This window comes from Natator depressus, chromosome 6 (assembly GCF_965152275.1).
Source record: "Natator depressus isolate rNatDep1 chromosome 6, rNatDep2.hap1, whole genome shotgun sequence".
In the NCBI taxonomy this organism is placed as follows: domain Eukaryota; kingdom Metazoa; phylum Chordata; order Testudines; family Cheloniidae; genus Natator; species Natator depressus.
In genome coordinates this window covers 40,959,388-40,976,027 of record NC_134239.1, presented here as the reverse complement: position 1 = coordinate 40,976,027, position 16,640 = coordinate 40,959,388, and the positions used below count along the sequence as shown (strand labels likewise).

The following is a 16,640-nucleotide window of genomic DNA, read 5'->3' as shown; positions in this document are numbered from 1 at the left end:
GCATAAACAAACCGGTTATTGAATTTTAAGTCTGCTAAATGAGCAAATCTTTATTTCTTGTAGTTTTTCTTGCATAATTTACATTATCTTTGTTTTATGATTTTGTAATACTGCACTTCACAATTACAAATATAATTTTATTTAATAAAGTTAGAATAATCCTGAACCATTCAAGGAAACTTTTCACTTATGTTACAAAATATTTTTTTCAGTAGGTTGAACTTTTCCCTATGCCAGAGTCACTCCATGAAGCCCACAGTAATTGCTGTCCAGTCCTTTGTACAAAATATGTAATTGCATTACCACATATACATTTAGTGATTTCTTGTTATATAGTAGTCAGAACAGTTGATTTAATGTATGAAAATCAGAATTGCTTAATTTACCCATCTGAATTTTTGTTGGCAGTTTCATTTTTTGAAAGCAGGAACTAACATCTAAATTATTCCTTTTGGTTAATTATGTCACTTTCCTAAGGTGTGCATCCCCCAGTGGCAGTACTATGAAGTTTTCAGACACATAAACCATGCACAGAAAGCAAGATTAGCATTTGCCTAATTTCCATGAGAGCTCCATGCAGTTCACCCTAGATATGGCAGTTACATAGAACAACATGAGTTACATACAGTCGGATTCCAATCCTGCAAAATCTTAAACACAGAACTAACTGACTTCAGAGGGATTACTTGTGTGCACATGCATAAATGTCGGCAGGATTGTTACCGAAATAAGGGTCATTATGAAAAGGCCCTTTGGCTTTTAACAAAAATCAAAGAAAGGGTTATAACAGCTGCTGCTCATCAACACCCTTGAGAAAGGACATGTAATACCTATATCATAAGAGGGTTTGACAGTGCTTCATGAGAAGACAAATGCTAGTGCTTGCCAACATCCACAAGAAAGGACATGTGCCAGTGCCTTAGCAATATCAAAAAAAGCCCTGTTCATCATCTAAGAGATGTTGCTACTAGCATACTGTGGGTTACAGAGAACTAACCAATCAGTTTACATATAATTTTTAAAGTTTATTTTCAAATACCAATTCCAACACAATTTTAATGCAAAAAAGATATTTAAGTGAATTATGTGTGAAACTAAATTTACTTCAAATACTGCCCAAGCATTTAAATACCTGTGTCTTTGCTGCAGCGGTGTTTCAGTTTGAATGTTTGCTTCATTCTGGATCACTGAGGCATATAGGAGTAGAGTGGAAGTGCATAAATACATTTACCTACTTAATCCCAAAACTACTTCAAAATCACCCAGATGAGTAAATATACAAAGGAAGTCTGGGGACAGTCCCTGAGGAGCAGCATACATACCTGATCAGAAAATGGTTGATTATAGTGTCAAAATAGCTGTAGTAGACAGCATTGTTCACATGCCCATACTGATCATTGTCCTGCCATCTTGTCTGTATCGGTAAAAAGTAAGCATACATAGCACGTTTGTCAGTAATGGTCCTCAGTGCTTGATTTTGCTGAAGAGGTAGCCACATAACGGATATTACTACGCACTAGAAATCTTTGTGCAAGTTTCATTGTTAAAAATTCTATTTAAAAAACAAAAGAAAAGAAAAAAAGAGAGACAAACATGTTACCTTGGGACTATATTTATAAAACCAAACAACACATTTCTGAATCAAAAGGGCCTCTGCTTGATGGACAAATATATTGGAGTTTCATTTCTTAGCTGCTTGTTAGTTTTCTGAGGCCACAAAAAGCTGTGCTTACAACAGCAAGGGGAAAGCCAAAGGGTTCACAACATTAGCTTGGTTAGATAAACCAATCAGAGACTCTTTCATTTAGAAATTGGGTGAAAATCCCTAGTTAAAAACAACAAATGGGGGGGCACATCCCCTCAAAAAACACACTACCACATTATTAATGTATATACGTTAAAGGGGTGCCTATAGGTCTCAGTTATAATAAGGACACCACTGTGCCAATTAAGCTTCAGTGTAAAGTATATAAAAAGCTTTAGGAACAGAGCTACATATTAATTAAAAAACAACACTACTCTCCTGTCATGATTCAGCCTGTACTGCTGTCAGAACATTCAGCAAACGAGCACACTAATTGCCAGAAGCTCTCAAGTTTATGTCTCCTGCACCTATATTGCCCACAAGGCAAACAATTTCCCCTGACCTCATGTACTCATTTATACACTGTTTTCATTATTGTGTTATTCAGTCCTCTCTCATTCCAGCAGAGGTGGGTCAATGTTCATTTTATCACCTTTCGTTTCCCACATCCCACATGGGACATGACCTTTCTATACTACTATAGAAGTATATAGACAGACCACAAAAAAGGTCAATGATTCATTCAGCCTTAAAGTACATTTAAAATAAAAAACTCAGTTTCTACACATGTACTGGATGTTCATAACCCTACTCTTTTATACAGTCTGCTCATTTCTCTCTCCTGCTTGCTCCCCAGTTTTCTTCATCTACTCCTAGCTTTTTGTGCCTTCTTCCATTCTGCCCTTTAATTTTGGAACATACATCCGAACAACATAAGCCAAATGTCCTCCCCCCACTTCTCCTCTTCTTCCTTAAAAATTCCCTTAAAAACCCATCTGTTCCACAAAGCATTCCACTAACCATTCAGCGATTGCTCTGTACCATCACTCATGCTTTTTTAGATTTGATAAGCTTCAAGGCCAACGTTCCTTTCTTTGTTTCACAAGTTTACCTATTGTAAAATACCATGCGTGCTTACAGACCAACACATGAAAATTGGTTGTGATGAAAGTTCCAAGACACAAATCAAACATGAATTGGGTCATGGAGGGATGTCGGACTCAAACTCAGACTGATTTTGGGCGTATTTCAGGTTTGAGTTGAATATTTCACATCCATTCAATTCAAGACAACCCAGAGGGAAGTTACAAGTTCCTCAGAGACGAGCCCAAACCAAAACTGTAGATCTAAATAACCGTGAATTTTGAAAAAGTTCAAATCCAGATGGTACTATGTGTTCCAGCTCCATCACTGCAGTAAAGGTGATTCCCTCATAAGGATGTTTATAATACAGAATGTTCCAAAACACGTAACCTTGTCCTTATACGAAGACAGAATTTTATTTTATTTCTTTGCACTTAAAATAGACTTAATAAGAGTCTTAGGCACCAGGTGGGATTTAAAACAAGGCAATATTTAAAAGTTAGCATCTCCTCATAGCCATTTTAAAGCAATTTGCATCCATCATTTGTTCTTACTGGTTACATATATGCAAATGTCCACCCATATAAACATATTCACAGTATTAAAAAAAGAAAACCTGCACGAGTCTGAAGAGTGTAGGCAGTTTTGACAGACATATAATCAAAAGGTAGGGAACAATTTAATAAAAAGTAGCTAAAAAGAATGGTCTTGGTAGGAGCTGTTGCACTATAGCGCTCTATGCTAACACAGTTTGATCTTTGATGGACATATTTTTCCTCCATTAGATCTTTGCTGTACGGTTTTCGCAAGAATAGAAATAGCACACAAAAACAGAAATCTCTGGCTTTGCTTTTTTACCTCTGCTGGGAAAGTGAGAGCTTATGGTCAATTTTTAAAATTGGAGACAGTGTTAGCAAGAAAACAGAAATTTCATGAAGCTATGAAAACATGCTTATTTTGGTAAATTTATACATAAGCTGAAATATAATAATACATTTTAAGTGTGTTTTTCTTTTACCTAATTTAATGAAAAAGTGTTAATCTTTCTGATAGCTGATAGTCATTTTTCTGTCACAAACAGACAAGGAAGTTGGAACTGTGCACTATTTAACTGAGCTGTGCAATCATAATGCAACGACTCAAAGCACAAAACCAGTGTACTGAAGTTTCCCACCTTTATTGTTCTTGATGTCAATTAAAATATAGCCTGCAATGTACCTAAACTTTTAATTCATTATCATCTAAGTCAGTGGTTCTCAACAAGGGGTACACATACCCCTTGGGTACACAGGTCTTCCAGGGGTTACATCAACTCATCTAGATATTTGTCTAGTTTTGCAACAGTATACGTGAAAAGCACTAGCAAAGTCAGTACAAACTAAAATTTCATACAGACAATGACTTGTTTATACTGCTCTATATACTATACACTGAAATATAAGTACAATATTTATATTCGAATCAATTTATGTTATAATTATATGGTAAAAGTTAGAAAGTAAGCAATTTTTCAGCAATAGTGTTCTGTGATACTTTTGTATTTTTATATCTGATTTTGTAAGCAACTGGTTTTTAAGTGAGATTGAACTTGGGGTACACGAGACAAATCAAACTCCTGAAAGGGGTACAGTAGTCTGGAAAGAACCACTGGTCTTAGTAAATATGTCTTAAACTCAGTAAGTTAACTTTAAACTTATGAGTACTTTCACTGAAGTCACACACTTTAAATTTCTACAAACACGTGCTTAAGAATGTTGCTGAACGGGGCCTAAAAGTTTAATCTAGCAATGAATTTGGAGATAGATCTGCCCTCTGTTGTGCTGGTGCCTGAGAGTTGTAGTCATGGAAGAGAGCATAGGGAAGAGAGCAGAAGTTCTCCAAGAGAGCAGCATGAGGCGGCCTGATTAACATGCCTTCCCACCATCCGCATTCCCATGGAGTGCTTCTTAAGGGGGAATATTGAGTCCAGTCCTTCTAACAGCTGCCACACACACTAATCAGAGTGCACACTGCTCCCTTTCAAAGTACAGTAGAACTTCAAAGATACGAACATCAGAGTTACAGACAGACCAGTCAACCAGACACCATGTGAAACCAGAAGTAACCAATCAGGCAGCAGTAGAGATATTAAAAAAAATAATAATAAAGCAAGTATTGTGCTGTGCCTATATTGCATCTTAAAGGTAGGCACATCTGGGCTGCCTGTCCCCACCCCATCCCCACTCGCGGGGCAGCCACTTACAGCAAGATGCTGGGGCTGCCAGCCCAAGATAGGTGGTTCTGAGCCAGCAGAGCAGGAGCAGCACCGGAGTCTCCACAGCTGTCACCCCACCCCATCCTCATCTGGAAGGGGACATACTGGATTTACCCCCCACCCCCCCCGCAGCGAGGATGGGGATAAACTTGCAAACTCATGCCAGAGCTGGATCAGGTTGCTCAGCTGCTGCTGAATCCTGGCCTGGAGTCTCAGTTGCTGGATCTGCAGGCAGAACTATGCTTTCTTCAGAGTTATGAACATTTCAGAGTTACGGACAACCACCATTCCCGAGGTGTCCATAACTCTGAGATTCTACTGTAGCAACAAAAACAAAGTACCTCACCAAAGGCTCTTACGTAAATTAAGTTGTCATGGGATAAGAGGGAAGATCCTTTCATAGATTGAGAACTGGTTAAAAGCCAGGAAACAAAGGGTAGGAATAAATGGTAAATTTTCAGAATGGAGAGGGATAACTAGTGGTGTTCCCAAGGGTCAGTCCTAGGACCAATCCTATTCAACTTATTCATAAATGATCTGGAGAAAGGGGTAAACAGTGAAGTAGCAAAGTTTGCAGACGACACTACACTGCTCAAGATAGTTAAGATCAAAGCAGACTGTGAAGAACTTCAAAAAGATCTCATAAAACTAAGCAATTGGGCAACAAAATGGCAAATGAAATTTAATGTGGATAAATATAAAGTAATGCACATTGGAAAAAATAACCCCAACTATACATACAATATGTTGGGGGCTAATTTAGCTACAACTAATCAGGAAAGAGATCTTGGAGTCATCATGGATAGTTTTCTGAAGATGTCCATGCAGTGTGCAGCGGCAGTCAAAAAAGTAAACAGGATGTTAGGAATCATTAAAAAAAGGATAGAGAATAAGATGGAGAATATCTTATTGCCCTTATATAAATCCATGGTATGCCCACATCTTGAATACTGCATACAGATGTGGTCTCCTCATCTCAAAAAAGATATACTGGCATTAGAAAAGGTTCAGAGAAGAGCAACTAAAATGATTAAGGGTTTGGAACGGGTCCCATATGAGGAGAGATTAAAGAGGCTAGGACTTTTCAGCTTGGAAAAGAGGAGACTAAGGGGGGATATGATAGAGGTATATAAAATCATGAGTGGTGTGGAGAAAGTGAATAAGGAAAAGTTATTGTTCCCATAATATAAGAACGAGGGGCCACCAAATGAAATTAATGGGTAGCAGGTTTAAAACAAATAAACGGAAGTTCTTCTTCACTCAGCGCAAGTCAACCTGTGAAACTCCTTGCCTGAGAAGGTTGTGAAGGCTAGGACTATAACAGGGGTTAAAAGAGAACTGGATAAATTCATGGAGGTTAAATCCATTAATGGCTATTAGCCAGGATGAATAAGGAATGGTGTCCATAGCCTCTGTTTGTCAGAGGGTGGAGATGGATGGCAGGAGACAGATCACTTGATCATTACCTGTTAGGTTCACTGCCTCTGGTGCACCTGGCATCGGCCACTGTCAGCAGACAGGATACTGGGCTGGATGGACCTTTGGGCTGACCCAGTATGGCCATTCTTATGTTCTTATGCCCAAAGGCCTGATCAACTGGAGTCCTAGAGTCTAGCAGCATCCATATCTTGCCCATAGCATCAACCAAAATTACTAATTCAAAAGAAATATTTTATATAACATTTTTAATTATAAAACTTGAAGAACTGTATTATTCTCCTGGTTCATGGTTGTTAAAATAATTAAATATTGGTTCAATATACATCTCTATCCTGATATAACACGACACGATACAACACAAATTTGGATAAAACACGGTAAAGCAGCACTCCGGCGGATCAGTGCGTCAGCGTGTCTGGCTCCAACACGCTGCTCTGAGTGGCATGTTAAGGGTGCCGGGCCGGGGCCGAGGGGTTGGACAAGGGGCAGAGGGTCTCAGGGCAGTCAGGCAGGGCCTCCCCCACCAGGGTCTGGGAGGCAGGAGCTGTGGGGGGTCACTTTTGGGGGCCCCGCAGGCCCAGAGTGGCCAGGGTGATTAGTGGGGGGCCGGGAGCAGCCCGCTCCGCTTCCCTCGCCCTGGCCCCAGACATGTCGCTCAGTGGAGGGGGTTTGGGGGAAGGGACTCCCCCCGCACTCACCAGGAGCGGCGGAAGAGGAGCAGCCCGGCCCCAGCCCGCTCCACTCCGCCAGCTCCCAGCCGTAGCGCTCCACTTCCCGTTGCCAGTGAGTGCTGGGGGGTGAGCGTTCTTTCCCCAACCTCCCCGCACTCACCGGCAGCAGGAAACGGAGCGCCACAGCTGGGAGCTGGAGGAGTGGAGTGGGCTGGGGCCACATTGCTTCGCTTCCCACCGCTGCCGGTGAGTGCCTCTCAGGGGGCGGGGGTGTGGATAGGGGTCGGGGCAGTTAGGGGACAGGGAGCAGGGGGTGGGGTCCTGGGTGTGATTAGGGATGGGGAGGTCCTCTGGAGGCGGCGGTCAGGGGACAAGGAGCAGGGGGACCAAAGAAAGTTCGATATAACACGTTTCACCTATAACACGGTAAGATTTTTTGGCTCCTGAGGACCATGTTATATCGGGATAGAGGTGTATATTATTTTAAATATAATGAACTGTTTAACTAACACGAACTGAGGTAATACCCTTTCCCTCAGCTCTTCTAGTTGGTTAATAAAATCTGTAAATTCAAAATAAGTAGGAATTTTACACAGCATTTCTCCACATTGAGAAAAGTGTTTTGTAGGGTAAATGAATATGAATGCTACATAATCTTCATAATGGACAAAAAGGCTGTGAAGAATGCTATCTGTATTAATTTGATGAATATCATGTGTAACTATTCATAAGTATTGTAGTCTGGCTGGCTTTATGGAACCCAAAGGGTTAATTCCAGGGTGTTGCTTTACCCAGGCTTCCAGGAACCTATCAATGATTCTAACTCAACAGCCTGGTTCTCAAGTGCTCAGTATAGTGAATCCACTTTTGGAAGATTACCTCCAATTCCTTCTGGAGAAATGCATAAACCAGTTTGGTTTAGCTCAGAAGTCCTGCTCAAAATCTCAGGAGATCTTTGGGTCGGAACTTTTGGACAAAGGAACTTTGAAATGGATAAAGGACAGCCTGCAACCTGAAGGACACGCACCCTGACTCGGGGTCAGACTGTCAGAGAAAGGCAGTAAGTGCTGAGGTGCAGCCTGCCTCACCCAGCATGTTGTACATCACAACACTGAGAGATATTTACAGTGCAAACAACAATAAGTTTATCATCAGAGGGTCAAGATTCAAGAGACAGTGAGAAAGGATAATGGAAACAACAGGGTTACATATAAAACAAAATCATAACACACCTTCCAGAGATTAAACTTAACTTCTTCTGTCTAACGAAATTTATCCCACTCCAAATGTCCTTTGCAACTTCTCAACCAGGGCAGGTTGTGAACCCATATTCATAAATGTAATCATACTGCCCAATTACTTTCTAAATGCAGGATAAAGGGGTGTCTTCCTTGCTTTCTCCTTATATCCTCCAAAGTTCATTATTTGTACCCACAGTCAGGATAACCCTGTACCTTATTCTTCAGTGTGCTGCCTCCCTGTTGACTTCAAACCCCTATCCGTTGATGCTGTATGAAAATGAGGCTTCTATTGTATTGGCTTACAATGCTTAATTTACATGATGACAGAGAGATAGGTGAATAAACATCTTTTGTTTGGCAGAAAACCTGTCAACTCTACATTGATACAGACTTTAGGAAATACATTTCACAACAATATTAATGGCCAGCGTAAACCTGGCTTTCATTTAAGACCTCACATGATATTCTCTGGTGAACCAGAATATACATACGAAGATCAGATACTCTTGTAACCCCGGACCCTTGCCAGTTGGCATTGAGGGATTCTTAGGGTCACATTCACACCAACTTATAAATATATAAATTCAACATTATATATGGACAAAAAAAAGTGGAGAAATGTAGTAGCCTTTCACCCAATCCTTATATTCTGAGGTTCAAAATCAAAAAAAGAACATGTAAAAAGAATGGCTTTTCTAGACCCCAATGGACATATATTGAGATTGTGTTTTTAGACATTTCTATTGCACATGTCACTGTGATGTCTAGATGCCACAAATTGACAGTTTTTGCTCAGAAGAGTTCTAGGAGAACCTGAATAATTAATAGTGTTCCAGATTTGCATTGAGGAACATTGAGAGCCTCTATGGGAAAGACCTGCTCATTCAATGACCACATCTGGGCATTCACTTTCATGAATGCTAAATATGCATGAAAAATTTCAAAGAATAAAATAGACAAAAGAAAACTTGAGAGAATTTAGAAGCAGCCAGTGCTGGGTTAGGGTTTGTTAGTAGACAGCTAGGAAACCATAGGCAGAATTCTCTCGGATCCACACAGTTTATCTCAGGTTCATTGCTACTCTCACTTACACCTGCGTAACCCCCATTTAAAATAATGGAGTTGCACAGGTACTATTAAAAGCAAAATTTAGGTATTTGATATTTTGCTCTCTATACACTCAGAAAGTCCTTAGCAATACTGATGGAAACTCTGAACATGTAAGAAGAACAGAACACTGGAGTTAAGATTCACCATTTAGAACTGATAGAATTTTGCCAAAGTTATTACCCTATTTCCACATATTAATCCAAAATGACACTCCTAGAAAAAATTAATTTAGTTATTTACTGCTTAACTACTATAGTCTCATTGCTCCTAAAATATGAAAGATTCATTCTGAGGACACAGAACAACATGCAGCAAGCAGGTCAAGTATCTCCACTAACTTTCTGCCTTTTTTCCCCTCTAGTTTTACTAGTTTGTACTAATTTATAGAGGTTTAATGTTATATTTTTCCTATCATAAAATATACCCCGAGATCCATAACTAATTTTCAAATCCCCCCTTAATTTAAGAGGAAAAACAGCACATTTGTTTAAAGGCAAAAATAAAACATTTGCATTTCACTTCAAGAACATCCAATCTCCTCTTAAATTGAGATGCCAGAGCAACTAGATTGCCGTTTAAATCAGATAGCAAAATTAGTCCAGGTATAAGACAGTGGAGAGAATGTGGTAAATAGCTTATGAATTCAACTGCAGACTAAGGATCCCTTGTGGTTTCTCAGTTCCAACCAATTAGATAGATAAATGGTAGTTCACCTACTACACATCGGTAAACAAACATTTTTCAGCAAAAGCCTCTCCTGTGCATTAAGCTGGGCCAGTTTAACATACTATCAAGAGCTGTGGTGCAGTGATGTGTCTTAGTGTTAGAGTTCAGAATAATCCTTGGCAGGGCACTAATGAAAAAACAACTAATTCTGACAATTTACCATAGTAACTGAAGCATTCATATTATTAATGACAGCATGATCTAAAACTGAAAACACAGCCTTAGCAACACACAGTAACCTACAATGGAAGCAAAATTATTTTCTTTTCCGAAGCCTAACAGTATTCATGTTTTGAGTTAAACACTGAAATTTGTAAACCAAGGCTGATCTGAGCCAAAAGCCAATGCAGAGGAAACAACAAACGCTACAGAGACATCAGCTATCATCCCAAAAAGTGCCTCTTTTGTTTACTTTGTAAAGCATATACTTTTGGGGCTAAATCCTTCATGCCTTATTTTGGGCAAAATTCCAACAGACTTCAATAGCAGTTTTGCCTGGTTAAAGTTTCAGTAAGGAAGGCAGAATGTGGCCCTTTCCTGATAAACAATAGATCCCTCTTATATATAACCTGTTAACTCTATTGATTGCTATTTCTTGTAACAGAACAATTACGTTTATATGGTTTGGGCTTTCCTGTTGCACCAATGATTGTTTAGAGACCTCCCAAAACTGCAAATATGAATAAACAAAGGACCTAATTGCATAATTAATTACAAGAGTATTGAACCCACTATATTTCTCATAATCAGTATTAGACAATACAACAGGTCCTAGGTATGCCCATATACAGCAAACAATTCACTAAATCAGTATTCATCTGCTATATAAAGACTGTTATTGGAATTCAGAAAATGTATACTTTTTAAAAAATATGAAAGAAAATAGAAAGTGAAAATAAAGTGAAATCCAAGAATAAAACTAGATTCTGAATGTAAAGGCAGTAAGCAATGGTGCTGTCATACTGTGTGTACAAATCTCTGACAAAAAGATTTTTGAGAAACTAGATGCATACCAAGCTGTAATTTTCAATACTAAATACAATTCTGCTTCTAGACTTTCTTTCCCAAGGCACCAGGCTGAGATGTAGCAGTGTACACAAGTGGGGTGTAAAGTCAATGGGATTACATTTTCCTAATTATTTTCTGCTTGAGGTTTACATCACAAACACAAAATGAGATCAGCCGGGACTTGCCTCTCTAACAAATCACTCAGACTTAAACATTGCTCAGATAAACAAAAGGGGGAGGGGGCTCAGGCTGAGAAAAGACAGAGAAGTGCTTCTTCAATCACAGTTGCAAGGAACAAAAACCTGGAGGGGGAAAAAAGCTGTTGGACCGCCACCAAATCTCCCCCACTAGAGACAAGAGCCCATCTGCTGAGCTCTGCAACTTAGCTTTAACTACCATTCAACTCGCGTCTCTGCAGAGATCAATCTGCAGAGCTGGCAGATGGACCCCTGCTTCCCTGAGTCGCTGTATTATTTGTTTAATAAATTTAATTAATATCCATACTGCATTGGATTGCTCCCAGAAAAGGAGCTGAAGCTCTCTCTTTCCCCAACAGCTACATGATGAGTGATTTCCCAGAAAAGACCAGATAACAGTGCCCTTGGGCTACTGAAAAATTAAAAGTGCCATGTGCTTACACTGCTTAGTACGTATTAATTTTTGCAGTGCACTAATGTGTTCTTGAAGGCTATTTTAACTTTATGAAAGTATACAATTTTGAAAAAGTCAAAATTCATTTTGTTTTATATCAGTTACAAAATTAGCTGGAATAAAAAAAAGTATACAATCTAATTACACTTCCCACGATTTTATCTATTTGCAAAAAAAGAAATAAATTCATAATGAGGAAGTCCCTTCTGGCCAACATATACTCTTACAGTTTTTGCTAACAAGTTACATACATTTGTAGTCAAGTTGGACATGTTCTATTTTAATGCTTAAGGATATGCTTATCTAAGATACATTCAGCCAATAAAAGTTAGATTAAAAGAACATTAAGGATGACACAAAACACCACATGTAAAGAATTTCACAGTTAAAGCTATACTGAAACACTAACGTACCACAACAGTACAATAGTAAGGGAAAGCGTAGAATGCTCATGGTACGTTGAGAGTGAATTTTATTTACTTTTAGTATATCTAATATTTGCATTTTGATTTTCATCTTGAATATTATTTGTATTTCACATAAATTTTACTCAAAAAATTGCACTTTAATTCTAGAATTAAAAAAAAATATGAGCAAGAGGAATGCCCACTCGGTAACTCAGGAACTAAACATTAACATATTAAAAGATTGATTTGTATTAATATTGTCAAATCTAAGTAACTTGCTTAGAGTTGTGCTGAGTAGGTACGTCAATGGTAATACATTATAGACTGAACCAATGGTGCTTAGTTTTCTTTTCCTACACGAGCCTTCTCCCCTAGGATTTCTCATTGTTGCTACTACTAGTTCAGCTTGTTGTGGAAACTCCAGTAGACAGGATACCAGCAGCTGCCACTGTTTTTAACACTCTAAAATCCGAACCCAATTTGAGTAAAAATCAGAAAACATGGCAGTAAAAATTACCGGGGTCACAGAAGCCCTGTCTACCTTCAGTGGTAACAAATGGTGATAAATGTTAGGGAATAAAGACTAGCATAGACACAGCCTTAAATCCACTGATGAATTGATCACGAACTTTGTTCTAGTCTAAAGAATGATTATGTTCTAGCCTCAGGATTAAATTCACCTGTTGACAGAAAACCTATACAAAGCCTTTCAAGTAGCAGAACCCACAGTGGCCTTGCATGGAGAGATGAGCAAGTGAAACAGCTGATCAGAGTGCTTTAAGTACTCCCTGCACACTATGGAGATGGGCTTTGCATCAGCATATTCAGAAAGCACTGCCAGCAGAACCAACCAGTGGATGCAACCCTACATAGAGCCAGTGCCTTGGAAATTCACAGAAATGGAAATAGAGGCTGAAACAACAGCTCTAAGAGGATTAGAGCTGTCATGCCCATGGCTTCATGATATGAAGAGCTCATTTATTTAAGCTTTATTGTGGGGGATTTGGTGATTAATTTAATGCAATGTGAATAAACTTTTAGAACACCAAAAAAGTTTGCACACATACTAACAGATTTTATGGAGGTTAGGCAGTTTGTTTTGTTTTTAGATAAATTATGTATTTTTCCCTTTAAAATATCAAAGCAATTATTCCACACTGTGAACTTATTGTATGAAATGTTTCATTTTAAGCCAAGGATTTAAAAAAAAATCATAATAGCACAAGACAAACTTTTTTTTGTTTCTAACCATCTATGCAGAAGAAATTTTTATTGCACACTTAAACTTCTGAAATACATAAAGTTAGAAAGAGAAGTCTGACAGACACAGAATCCTAGCTGATTACTAAGGCCCAGATTCTCAAAGGTATTTAAGTGTTGTTAGCCTCTCTAATTGTGATTGTGTTACCAGAAACAAGGAGGAGAGGCAGGTCCTTTGGTCCAGCTTGATCTATGCAAGCCACCAGCAATCACTTGCCAGCTCGTCCATGCTACCCAGATCACATCCAGGGTTGTGTTGGAGTGGAAGTGTATGAATAGGAATCCTGATGAGAAGTTGTGGTGGGCACAGAGATAATGGCAGGTTTTTTCAGGGTGGGTAAAATACTCTGATGTTCAGTTTCTCTTGGCAACCTTACAGGGGAAAAAGTTCTTTGTGAAAATCAATCAATCAATCAGATTCATAACTTCTCCATATTTCTTTCCAAATGATTTGCAAAGTGAATTGATACTGCTGTCTCCAAAAGAGTCAGAAAAATCCTATTTCCTCAATCTACTGATGATTTTATGAGAGATAGAATTTATAATTTTCTTGTCAACATAAGGCTTTGATTTAACTTTAATTCAATTCAGTTCTGCTGTTTAAATGACACCTCAGTTTGATGATAAATCTCAATCAAGTAATGAAATACCATCAGCTTTTAGCACTTATTATATAATTGTGTATAACAAATATAAAATCTGATACAATAAAGCTTACACAAAAAATGTCATTTCCTTAATATAGTTTACATGCACTTTGAATCTGCAGCAGTCATATAATGGAAATTGTAAAGGTTGCATGTGTCATATAGCCTTCAACAAAATGGACAAAAGATCGGGGAGCGGGGGAGAAAGAGGTAAAGGGGAAATTTCAGGCTAGGAAGCACATAATTATGTGTCCCTCTCTTCCTCTTTTTTAGTGAGGGCAAATCACTTGAGCAAGACCAGTCCAAACGACTCCAATACTCTTTCCAACAGATACTGACAATTGCAGGGGAAAGACAGGAACCAGTAGTAAATGTTTCTGTTTTTTAAAATACACATTTTTTTGGTTTTCATTTTGAACCACAATGTTAACCATAGAGCAAGTGGCGAGGGGGATATATTCCATATGTTTCAGGCAGTACCACTAAGCAAAGGTCAATCAAACACACAGAGTGACTAATGAAACATTTTACAGCAAACAGGGAGTTCTCTCTGCCCTCAGGGTGGGGAGGAATCAGCTACGATGAAACATTAGTAAAATATTTGAGTTCAAGAGAGCAAAACATGCTTCAGGGTGACCTCTCATCATAGCATTATTACAATTAGAGAATTAATGTCTCCACACAAGGAAAATAAATAAAGGGGATTCTTTCATGGATTAACACCACAACTATGTAATAGCAATAAAGCACAAAAACTATAGTATGCTCTAAGGAACAATAAAAAGCGATGACAATGGCTTGACAAACATCAGACAGCATTTCTAAAAAATATTTTCAATATTAAATTGAGTTCCTGCAGATCAGCAGTCATTCAAAATAATCCAAATTTCCATGGTTAAAGTTCCATGGAAGATCCACCTCTTAATTCCATCATGCCTAAATGGACATTATCTTATAAGACTGAAAGGGTCTCTTGCCCCCTTGAAATATGGTTGACCAGGCGCCCACTCTTAAGCAGCAGCCTGACACTTGGACCATATTTTCAGAAGACAATACTGCATGTTGATAATACTGCCTTATCAGCCACAGAAGTCAAGATTAGAGTTCTAAATGTAATAGTCTATAATAGCACAGTGAAGGTCCTATCAGATGAGCCTACCTTCTCAAAGGGTGGCGGATTCATTCTAGATTGGGGAGTACTAAAGCAGAGAAAATAATGGATTTCTTTTTTTTTTTTTTTTTTTTTTTTGCAAAGGGGTCCCACATTCCCACATTCTGTGATCCTCACCCAGAGGACATAGGAGCTGACAATTCTGAACTTCTGGATCTAGTTAATGAAAGTTGATTATTTCTAAGGGAAGTTTTGATTGGTGTCTAGTCAGTGGGCACTGTACCACTGGGAGGCAAGTCATAATTTTACAGAACTCACTACAACTAATCAGGATGAATTCATTTAATAATGCAAACTGACAGGTTGATGTTTCACTGTTATTGATTTTTGTGGTAACTCAATGACTTGTTTTCAAAAATTTTCTCCATACAGTAAATTACAATATTAACAAACATCTACAGTTCCACTATGTTGTCTGCAATAATCAACATAAATTAATGAGTGGCTGACTGTACATGTGACAATGAAGTGGTTAAGAATTAAAATACAATATTAGAAAATATTATGCACCAAGAGATAATTGCAACTGGAAGCACATTGATTTGTGATGTGGTACTCCTCTCAACGTAATTCAATAGCTTTTGACTAATAATAATGAAGGATCTCCAAATGTCATTGTATATCATGTACCTCACATCTATAACTAAAACCAAATAGATGTAACACTAACTACTGGCAGGTCCCCATGTTCTAAACAAGTACCATTTTGATTAACTCACCTGTGGAATCCGGTCATTTGTCCACTGCTGCTGACTACCAGGAGGCCTGAAAATAAAACACACGCTTTTTGAAATGAACAAGATAAAAAGTATTGTATTACTGAGATAAACAAAATAACACTCCATGTGCTGACTGTGAACATGACATTTTAATCCCATAAAACATTAAAAGACATTATTTTACAAAGATGGAAACAGGGAGCGGGGTATTTATATTACGATCCAAGTTTTCAAAAGCAGCTTTTTATGTTGTTGATGCACATTTAGAAGCCTATCTATCTGATCAAACATCAGCCTGGCCTTCTGTATTGGAGGTACAATTTTGTACATGCAGTCAATTGCACCCAAAATTTTGTAACTGCAATAAAATGCAGATGCAAAATTGTGTCAGTGATATTGGAAGCAAACGTGAAGACTGGTCAACCATAAAGATCCATTTATATATATTTAATTAAGGACTGACTGTGCAATGGAATGGAGAAACAGGTCCTATATTTTTTAAAGAGCTCTAAAAACCGACTAGTGTAAAACTATATTTTGGAGGTCTTTCATCAAGTGCCCACACCTTGATGGGATCCAATTAGCATCAAAATATTCTAAATTAAAGCTACACTACAGAAACTCCAGACCCATCCACTTCAAAGAGTTAAACAAAATCAATGGGAAC

General features: G+C 38.3%; 1 long non-coding RNA gene across 2 annotated transcripts in view; it reads right to left on the bottom strand.

Moving 5' to 3' along the window:
• LOC141990012 (uncharacterized) overlaps positions 1–16,640 on the bottom strand; it is a 99,690-nt gene that overhangs the window by 60,121 nt on the left and 22,929 nt on the right. The window contains exons 2-3 of one of the 2 annotated variants that reach the window (XR_012640047.1): positions 15,974–16,019; positions 1,323–1,552 (exon numbers count right to left, since the gene is read on the bottom strand). This is a non-coding gene — a long non-coding RNA (uncharacterized LOC141990012). The remainder of the gene's footprint in view (positions 1–1,322; positions 1,553–15,973; positions 16,020–16,640) is intronic. The other variant, XR_012640046.1, reaches the window with a different exon arrangement.